We start from the raw sequence: 8448 nt of genomic DNA, 5'->3' as shown, positions 1-8448 counted from the left end.
ATTGGAGCAGATGACATAAGCAGAATGTCGGTGGCAGCAGATGTAAAGAACAGCTTGGTAGAGGGCAATGAGTTCAGCTGTGAAGACCAAACAATGGCCATGGAGCTGGTATTTGAAACTTAGTGCCCCGACAATAAAAGAACACCCGACTCCGTCATTGGTCTTAGAGCCATCTGTGTAAATGAAGGTCATATTAATGAACTTCGAATGAAGTTCGAGAAAACGGGTGTGGTGTACCGAACCGGGGGTAGCCTCCTTTGGGAGCGAGCTGAGGTCAAGGTGAACGTGAACCCGAGCCTGGAGCCATGGTGGCGTGTGGCTGTCGCCGACTCTAAAGGTTGCAGGGAGTGAAAAATCAAGGTGGTGAAGGAGGCGACGAAAGCGGACGCCAGGGGGTAGCAGGGCAGAGACATACAACCCATATTGATGGTCGAGAGAGTCGTCAAAAAAGGTACGATAAGACGGGTGGTCGGGCATTGACAGTAGCCGACAGGCATACGACAAAGCAGTGTATCGCGCTGGTAGGTGAGTGGCAATTCACTGGCTTCAGCATGAAGACTCTCAATGGGAGTAGTATAAAATGCTCCGATCGCAAGACGTAAACCCCGATGTTGTATGGAGTTGAGGCGGCGTAAGATGGACGGCCGTGCCGAGAAGTATACGAAGCCCCCATAATCCAGTTTGGAGCAGACGATCGACCGATATAGACGAAGTAGGATGGTTCAATCCGCTCCCCACGGCATACCACTAGGAACACGGAGGACATTTAGAGAACGGGTACAACGGGCAGCCAAATATGACACATGTGGAGACCAGCTAAGTTTCCTGTCAAATGTAAGACCTAAAAATTTTGTTGTCTCCACGAATGGGAGAGCAACGGGACCGAGTCATAGGGAGGGTGGGGGAAACTCTTTGTAGCGCCAGTAGTTAATACAGACAGTCTTTTCGGCAGAAAAACGGAAGCCACTGGCGACACTCCAGGAGTAAAGACGGTCAAGAGAACGCTGAAGACAGCGCTCCAGGAAACATGTACGCTGCGTGCTGCAATAGATGGTAAAATCGTCCACGAAAAGGGAGCCTGATACATCAGCTGGGAGGCAATCCATTATTGGATTGATCGCTATGGCGAAGAGAGTGACGCTCAAAACTGAGCCCTGTGGCACCCTATTCTCCTGGCATGGTGAATGGGGCATTATAACTTTCACGATTCGAGGAGCAGAAGTTAGGTGGCCTAGCCTCCTCTGCCTGTTTTAGGGGGAGGAAGGCAGGGTGGTAATGAGTGGAGCTCAAAACCTCTGTGAAAAAGCGGCTGAAGGCATTGGAGACATCCTCAGGGGCCACAAGGACATCATTCGTGACCGTCAAGCCAGAAACTGGTGAGTGGACCTTAGTGCCAGATAGCCAGCACAGGCTATCTCAGACAACAGAAGAAGGAGTAAAACTGTTGAAGGTGCTTGTAAATGCAGCCAAGCTGGCTTTCTTGCTTTCTTTAATAATACTACGACACTGTGCATGTAATCGTTTATAACTGATACAATTCGCCATTGTAGGGTGGCGTTTAAAGGTGCGTAAAGCACGTCGATGAGCACGTAAAGTGCCTCTACATGCTGCGGTCCACCAGGGGACCGGTACGCGACGTGGAGAAGAAGTAGTGTGAGGGATGGAATATTCAGCAGCAGTGAGAATGACTTCCGTGAGGTGTGTGACCTGACTATCGCAGCTTGTGAAGGTGTGATTCTGGAAGGTCGCCCTGGAAGAGAAGAGCCCCCAGTCTGCTTCGGAGATGGTCCAACTAGATGAGCACAGAGAGGGGGTATGCTGCAGGAGATGGATAACACACGGGAAGTGGTCGCTAGAATATGTATCAGAAAGTGCATACCACTCAAACCGGCGTGCAAGTTGGGGAGTACATATAGAGAGGTCTAAATGGGAATAGGTGTGAGATGTGTCCGAAAGAAAAGTAGGGGCGCCAGTATTGAGGCAGACAAGATTGAGCTGGTTGAAAAGGTCTGCTAACAGAGAGCCCCTCGGGCAGGATGCTGGAGAGCCCCAAAGGGGATGGTGGGCATTGAAGTCTCCAGTTAACAAAAATGGTGCAGGTAGCTGAGCAATAAGTTGCATCATGTCTGCCCTGGTAACGGCAGACGACGATGGAGTGTAAACAGAACAAATGGAAAATGTAAAAGTGGGGAGAGTAATGCGGATGGCAACTGCCTGCAGGCCGGTGTGCAACGGGATGGGATCGTAGTAAATATCATCCTGGACCAGCAAAATAACCCCTCCATGAGCCGGGATACCTACCACAGGGGGTAGGTCAAAACGCACAGAGGTGTAGTGTGCCAAGGCAATTTGATCGCATGGGTGTAGCTTCGTTTCCTGGAGGGCTACGTCGAGCGGACGGTGCAAGCGGAGCAGCAACTTCAAGTCCTCTCGATTGGAGCGAATGCTGCGAATATTCCAGTGAATAAGTGCCATCGTAAGAAGAAAAGGAAGAGGAAAGAAGGGGTCACCTCGAAGGTCGCTGAGGGCCTGACTTCGAGCGAGCACTGCCACCGCTATCAGTAGGCGGACAGTCATCGTCCATTGGGTCCATAAGTTCATCCGCCATCTCGGCAACATGGCCGGGAGGGGAAGCTTCCGCCGCCAGTGAACGGCCAGATGTTCAGCTACCAGTGGTGCGGGCAGGCGAAACGGATGACGGCCTGGGGCGGCAACGGCTGGGTGGCGCAGGAGAAGAAATGCGACGTGGCGGAGAAGGAGAACTGTGCTTCCTATGAGCCTTCTTGGAAGGTCGTTTGGTGGAGGTACCGGTCGAAGGCTGGGAGGTCTAGGGACGTAGGAAGTCTGCACGGGATGGTTCCTTCTTGAAGGCCCGTGCATCTGACTTCGGGGTCTTCGTCTTAGCAGAAGCTGATGAAGGGGCTGGTGTCTGAGGGGTGATGGGAGGAAGAAGTGACGTCGACCGCGCGATCTTAGCACTGGCCGAATGGACGACCGTGGTGCTGAAGGTCAGATCGCATGTCTGGGTTGCCACCTCCCTGGTAGTCCGAGGAGAGGTGAGGACAGTACTGTATTTCCCCACTGGGAGCAGCGTGGGCTTCCTACTAGCCAATAGCTTGCGAGCAGCCGAGGTGGACACTTTTTCTTTGACCCGAATTTCTTGGATACAGCGTTCTTCCTTATAGACAAGACAGTCGCGGGAGGATGCGGCATGGTCACCCTGACAGTTCACACAACGAGGAGACGGAGGTGGACAGTCACCCTCATGGGCATCCCTGCCACAAGTGACACATTTAGCCGCATTGGAACAAGACTGTCGAGTGTTATTGAAACGCTGACACTGGTAGCAGCGCGTAGGTGTCGGGACATAGGGGCGAACAGAAATAACCTCGTAGCCCGCCTTGATGCGCGATGGCAGCTTAACACTATCAAAAGTCAAGAAAAGTGTCCGGGTCGGTACAAGGTCATTGTTGACCTTTTTCATGACCCTATGGACAGCCGTCATGCCCTGCTCAGCGAGGAAAGATTGAATCTCCTCGTCAGTCAATCCGTCGAGGGATCTAGTATAGACCACACTACGAGACGAATTCAAAGTTCGGTGAGCCTCCACCTGGACAGGGAACGTGTACAGGAGTGTGGCCCGAAGCAGTTTTTGTGCCTGAAAGGCGCTCTCAGTTTCTAGTAATAAGGTACCGTTACGCAACCTGGTACAAGATTTGACAGATCCGGCTATGGCATCTACGCCCTTCTGGATAATGAAAGGGTTGACAGCAGAAAAATCCTTTCCATCCTCAGATCGAGAAACGACGAGGAACTGTGGGGCAGGCTGTAGTACTTTTGTCACTGGTGGCTGGTCACGTTTCCGTTTTTGGGCAGAAGTCGAAAGAGATGGAGTAGAATCCATTGCGGAGAAATCCCCCATGATTGCCAGCGTCTCCGATGGCGCGCTCCTTCCTTGTGGGGACCCTCTCAGAGGGCTCTCCCGCCTTAGGTGAATGTTTACACCTCAGGTCACACCTCCCGAGAAACAGATGGAGGGACCAATCGGCATGGTCAGAAGGTATCAGCTCAGGCAATCACCCCTCCCTGGGCCTGGCCTTTACCAGGGGGTACGTGCGTGCCTTACATGTCTACCCAGGGCGGGGAATTACGCGTTACCCCGTCACCGGCTACGCGTGCGAACGCGTGGGTCAGCCTTCGGGCACGCACAGGTAGGAAGGAAGAAGAGGAAAAAGAAGAGAGAGAGGGAGAAAGAGGACAGACTGTCTCAAACGCCGAGGCCTAGACCAGAGAAGGCAAGGAGAAGAAGGCAATGAGAAGGCAAGGAGAAGAAGGCAATGAGGAGGCAAGGAGAAGAAGGCAATGAGGAGGCAAGGACAAGAAGTCAAGGGAAAGAGTAAGGAAGACAGTGAGGTGGAGAAGAGCAAAGAAAGGAACCAACCAAAGGAAGGAAGAAACGGGAAGTGAAAAACCAAAAAGACCACAATTATAGGTCGTGGAACCGTCCGTCTCCGGACGCAGGCGCTAACTACCCCCGTGAGGGGGATGGACTCCTTTTAGTCACCTCTTACGACAGGCAGGAATACCTCGGGCCTATTCTAATCCCCGGACCCGCAGGGGGGACATTCAGTCTGACTCCCCAACAACATTGTTTCTTCCTAAGTAATGAATCACCCCCACAATGGGTAATCCTACTATGACCATTGAATAGAGGGTATAAAACAGTTGATTCCTTTCTAGAGGAGTGCAAGGAAAAGAGCCAAACTGCAGCAGATTCCTTGCCCTTGCGGAGTTTATTACCAGGAGCAGTAGCACACCGGATGTCATTCCACTTCCGGGCAAAGATGGTTCAAATGGCTCTGAGCACTATGGGACACAACTGCTGAAGTCATTAGTCCCCTAGAACTTGAAACTAGTTAAACCTAACTAACCTAAGGACATCACAAACATCCATGCCCGAGGCAGGATTCGAACCTGTGACCGTAGCGGTCTTGCGGTTCCAGACTGCAGCGCCTTTAACCGCACGGCCACTTCGGCCGGCTCCGGGCAAAGAGCTTTGATCTAGATCCAAATATCTGCAGCTGAAATCATGAAAAGGAATGGGGTTAAGTATCATCTTTCTCTGGGTCCCAAGTCATGTGGGCATCCCAGGGAATTAACTGGCTGAGTGTCTGGTTAGAAAAGCAAACTGAGCATGTGGCATGGCCAAGGACAGTGAGAAGGTCATGGATAGCAGAGATCAAAGGGTGACAAAAGTAGCAACAGTTGATAGGCTGCAGGCTGCTCATTGTGTCTGAACAAATTAAAACACTGTGGAGGGAAGCCTGAGAAATGGAAAGGAGGGCCCTGTGAATAGCTAAAAGCTCTGCTGTGAACACACCACATGATCCTGGCAATAAATATTGTTCAATGGCAGTACAAGATGTGGAAGTGTATCCCACCTTGTCAACTGTCTTAGAACCATCAGTGTAAAAGGTTAAGGCACCCTGTAACTGCATGGATGGCACCTAAAAGATTCTAGGAAACCATAGGTGCAGCAGAGACCTTAGGACCCTGAAACAGGTTGCTCCTAATATGTGGTCTAGGTACCATCTAAGGATCATAGGAAGGGGGGGGGGGGGGCTGAAAGGGAAGGGGGAGGGGAGATAAGTGAAATGCACAAGGTCCATTCCAGTGAGTGGATATGGAGATCCCAACGAACGACAAAGGGAAGTGAGACACATGCCAACCAGCAATCCCACCTGTGGGAGGTTGCCACCAGGGAGACAGCCCTCACTTGCAAAGAGGACACCATTCACAGGATGGTCAGGGAACTGGCAAATGGTGATTGTGTAATTTCTAAGCAGAGATGTCAATACATGTATAGATTAATTTACATACATTTACAGAATGAAATTTTCACTACAGTGCAATGTGCATGCTATTTCTGAACTTGGTGGCAGATTCAGACTGTTTGTTATAATGGAACTCTAACCTAGAACTGCGCCTTTTCTTTTCCTCTTTTTTTTTTTTTTTTTTTGAGAACAGATCATAGCAACTGTGTTTTCTGGTTATGACTCACAGCCTGTCCTCACAGCTTTTCTTTTTCCAGCACCTCAATGTACCTTCCACAACTTCAGACATTCTCATGCATTAATTTCTGAACGAGCACTCCTGAGAAAAAGAGTATCATGGGGAAACCATTACCAAAATTAATCTCCATTGCAGAGTGAAAACTTGATCTTGTTAAGTCTTTATCTTGTTAAAAGCATAGGTTAGTGGTGAAACACACACATGTAAATGACATGAATACTAGCCCTGTGCTGTCCTTATCCCTTCTTGTGAGAGAAATAATCATTCTTATGTCAGATATTAAACACTTATCACCAATTGCATGTATATAAATTTCAAATTACTACAGGATACTTTGTTTCATTTTGAGCCACATGACACTGGTGAAGTGAGTTTATTTGATACTTTGTTGTTTGATGTACTCTTACTTGAGAATTACTTTCTTATTTCTAAATCCCACACTGAATAAACACTGGGCGATCCATTGTTGTGCGAACTATGTCAAGATTAGACATGTTGTCCTCTCCTTTTTTATAAAACAGTAAGGAATATTGTGTAGTGCGCATTATAACTGTACAGTTATGTGGAGAATTTCTACGAGTTCAGCTGATGCTCAAGAGAGATTGTCTGTCTACAGTTCAAGGGGCTGAAGATTACACCCAGGTATGCAGAATCTACCTGCTCGACTGCCAGCTGTGAGCAAAGCTGTCAGTAGGACGGTGCAGAGGTTCCTCCATTCCAGTGGTGAACTGTTAGCCACACAAATGCACCCACCAGTCACTGGCACAGTGCACACAATGGAGGCAACACTGCAGTTCGGAGAAATCCCCGAGGAGCACGCTTAGGTAGGTGGGCTGATGGGCGATAAGCCAGCGGTACGACTTCAAACCATTATAGGTGGTGCAGGAGCGCAACTGCCACCTGTGCTTTTAACAAGATGAAGATGCACATCTGTCAGTTCTTGGAGGCATTTGAAGTCAACCCAGTTGGGGGATTGGCAGCCCAAGATAGGTTTCAACTGATGCACCAAATCCACTACACATAAGTGGGGTTTCTCACTATGTTTGGCCACATGACAATCTGACAATACACCTTGGTCAATGCTCTGCTTGCAAAGGGTGGGGGTGCTCAGAAGAGCCATTATGGGCCACCCTTGCAAAGGAATAGCCAAACAGCCATCGACACACCATGCTGGTAGGATGCCAAAGATATGCAGAGATTGAACTGGGACTACTGCTGTGCACCATGTCAACAGAATGTATGGGATGACATTGACCACTTCCAGATGTGCTACCTTGCTGTCTCAGTCATCTCAGGAAACCATCACAGGTGCAAAGTACGGCCCCTGCTGACACCTGCAATGCAAAACCGCTTCTAGTTTGTGTCTTACGAAGGTTTACCCACTGCACTTGTCAAAATACTGTGAGTTTCTGAACAAAACATCTGTTTGAGGCGCGACTTACTGTTAACATTTGTTTTTTTGTTTCAAAGAATCACTTTATGAAATAATATCAACTTTCCTCTCCTCTAATGTAGCATCTTAAGATCGCCATTCCAGGCTGAAACCAGTCAAAATTAAAACTAGAAACAAGTATAAATATTTTCCCTAGGTCTACTTTCAATCTTAGTGAATTGGTATTAAATGCATATGGTTATATTTATGGGTGGCGTTTGGTGAACAGGTGTTTTCTGCTTTTATGACTCATTGCACAAGATATGCATGTCCAGTATAAAGCAATATTCGACTGTAAAAATTCTATAATAGACAAATATTGTAACAACATTTCAAGCAGTTATTCACTAACAGTGAAAGTAATAAAGCACCTGCACATCTAGTGCAAAATGTAGGGAAGCAAAAGCACACTCAGAATATTGGAAATCAGGGAATTTCATACATAAAGCTGCTTAGTTGACAATGCACCCATTCACCAAATGCCTCCCATTATTATGAATCATGTGTATGTTGGTACCATTTTAGGAACTCTACAGTAGACCTAGTGAAAATATTTGCACTTGTTCAGGTCTCAATGTAAGTTGTTCTTTTCTTTATTTTGGCATTTGGAGATAAGGAGATAGCCAATGGCGGAAGAAACTGATGACTAAAATAAAAGTTGTCAAAAAATAAAAAATTTTAACTTTATAGTGTCAGAGTTGTATAGTGTGTTGAGATGAAGGGTCAGTTTTTTATTGGGAGAATTTTCAAAAAATAGTCTTCTTCATGGGTAAACTGAGTACATAAAACTAGTGTGACCCACTCCTTAGTACTTTTCTATTGTGGCATCTCCACCAGATTAATACATTGGTCCCATAACCCCTCTCAGTTTATCAATCAATCAAACGGCAAGGTCATCAGTCTGTGATTCCAAAGTGAGTCACAGAAGAAAGAGGGCCTGCTAA

The sequence above is a fragment of the Schistocerca americana genome, unplaced genomic scaffold (assembly GCF_021461395.2).
Source record: "Schistocerca americana isolate TAMUIC-IGC-003095 unplaced genomic scaffold, iqSchAmer2.1 HiC_scaffold_18, whole genome shotgun sequence".
Taxonomy (NCBI): domain Eukaryota; kingdom Metazoa; phylum Arthropoda; class Insecta; order Orthoptera; family Acrididae; genus Schistocerca; species Schistocerca americana.
This window is presented reverse-complemented; position numbering follows the sequence as displayed.